Raw genomic sequence first — 2,500 nt, forward strand, 5'->3', positions numbered from 1 at the left:
CATGAGAAGTTGTCCTGAAAGAAGAGATAACTCGCTGGACTACTGGCCGGTAAAACCGACGTAGCCATTGTCTACGGTTAGCAAATCTAAGGGTATGACACCAAATGGGCGAGGCATACCGGACCTTCGCCACAACAGTAAGAGCAATTGCTCGCCTAGCATTACTACTCGGACCTGCCTTATTAGGCATCATCCTTACCAAGGTGGTCCATAGCTTCGTCGCTCTCTCCACCGCATACCTGATGTGTGAAGTGTAATCGAGGCGGTCATCTAAGACCATCCCCAAATACTTTAAGCTGCGCGACGAATGTACTACGTGATCACCTACCCTGATAGCCCCATGCTGTATCCTCTGATGGGAACTGACCATAATAAACTCGGTCTTGGTCGGGGCTATCTTTAATCCGTTGTCGGTCATCCATCGGTCGATGATGCGAATCTGACTGGAAACGAGAATTTCAATATCATCAACACAATTACCTTCCACCAACAGTACTATATCGTCTGCATAGCCGATAATCCGTGCACCTTCCACCATTGCAACTCGTAGGACTCCGTCGTACATGAGGTTCCATAACGTTGGGCCAAGTACCGAGCCTTGAGGTACACCCGATGTGACTGCAATCTCTGCCGGTCCATCTGTGGTATCATACATCAGCACACGATTCCTAAAATAATCACCAATGATATCATAAAGATATTTAGGAGTGTTAATTCTCTGTAAAGCATTTGCAATCGCCAACCATGAAGCACTGTTAAAAGCATTAGTAACATCTAATGTAACAACCGCACAATACCGTCCACTGTATCTGTTTCTACTTCTAGCTACCGAAACAATGTCCACTACCCGTTGAATCGCATCAACTGTTGATCGACGACTTCTGAAACCAAATTGGTCGTCAGACAGTCCGTTGACCTCCTCGATGTGTGCATTTAGCCGTTGCACTATGATGCGTTCTAAACCTTTACCCGCCCCGTCTAGTAGACAAATGGGCGAACTGAACCCGGTTCCCCTGGTGGTTTGTTCGGCTTCGGTATTAACACCAACCTCTGCCTTTTCCACTCATCGGGGAACTTCGCGTTCTCTAAACAGCCTTGGTAAACCCTGCAATGCATCGGTTGCAGTCAACATACCAACTTTCAGCGCCTCATTCGGGATACCATCTGGTCCCGGCGCCTTCTTGTTGGGTAGTCTCCTGGCAACCGCAAGAATCTCATCATTAGTTACCCTTTCAAACTCTCGTGGCTGATCGATACGATATTCAGGCCACACCGTGTTTGGGTGAGTAGGAAAAGCTCGCTCACCACTTCCCTAAACTCGTCCAATGTCATGGTTCGGGGTCCAATCGAACCCTCGGCCACTTTCTTGAACGTATGATATACTATACCAAATGATGCGTTGTTCGCTGTTCCCAGGAACTCTTTCCACTTCCTCTGTCGGGTATGCTTGATCAATCGCTTGAGGGCATTCCGTGCCACCTTGAACTCGTCCCTAAAAGTAGAATAGAGATCAGTATTAAAAGCTCTTTGCGCTAATCGATCGCGGTGTTTGCACTCTTTGCGAAGTGCCTCAATCTCAACGTCCACCAAAATGCACTCTTGTTAGGAGTGTACCTCTTACGTTTAGTCATCGTCGCATTGCACGCCGTGACAAGTATACGCATTAAGTCTTCGCTTGTTGTGACCTCGGTCTCAAAAGCGGCTTGCATCATAACTTCAAATATATCTTTGCTAAAATACTTGATGCTCCATCCCGTTATGGGTCGGGACAGATTACGCACGCTTTGCGTCTCAAGATCTATTCGTATTGCACGATGATCAGAGTTCATATAGCTAGATAACACCTCCCACTTAAATGATCTTGCTACGGTTCGGCTCGCAAAAGTAAGATCAACTACTGACGTGCGCCCTGGTCCAACATAAGTTGGGGTGCTGCCGTCGTTCAATAAAATTGCGTCAATCTGCGCAAAGGTTGATAAAACCAACTCACCTCTTCGTTTCTGGTTTCTCCACGCTCGCCAAGTTGGTTGTTCCAACTTACTGACCAAGCGTTGAAGTCCCCCCCGATAACGAATTTGTGGATACCGGTTACGGCCATTACCGTGTTATCCAACATGTTCTGGAACTCTTCCATACTAAATCTAGGTGGCGCGTAAACGCTAACCACTCGCATATCACCCATGTCAACTATCATTAAACCCTTCAAAGCCTTACTGACTACCTTAACTGGTAAGTCCGCGTTAACCACTACCGCTGCTGTGTTATCGTCATTGCGTAACACTTTGACGTTGGTTGTTGCCAGATACGGATCTGCAATCAACACTATATCCGCAGATTCTTCCCTAATCGTTTGCCACATTAACTGAAATGCAGCATAACTATGATTCTGGTTATGTTGTAGCAACCTAACCATTATGGTCTAATCGTTCGCCTTCGGGGACACATATAACTGCCCGTTGCGTGAAGGTTCTGTGACCTCGTACCGCAATCCAAACACTTG

The 2,500-nt window shown here is 46.8% G+C and overlaps 1 pseudogene; it reads right to left on the reverse strand.

Annotated features, from left to right (window-relative positions):
* LOC120907601 overlaps positions 1-2,500 on the reverse strand; it is a 9,129-nt pseudogene that overhangs the window by 2,332 nt on the left and 4,297 nt on the right.

Source organism: Anopheles arabiensis, assembly GCF_016920715.1.
Source record: "Anopheles arabiensis isolate DONGOLA chromosome X unlocalized genomic scaffold, AaraD3 X_pericentromeric_contig0012, whole genome shotgun sequence".
Classification (NCBI taxonomy): Eukaryota; Metazoa; Arthropoda; class Insecta; order Diptera; family Culicidae; genus Anopheles; species Anopheles arabiensis.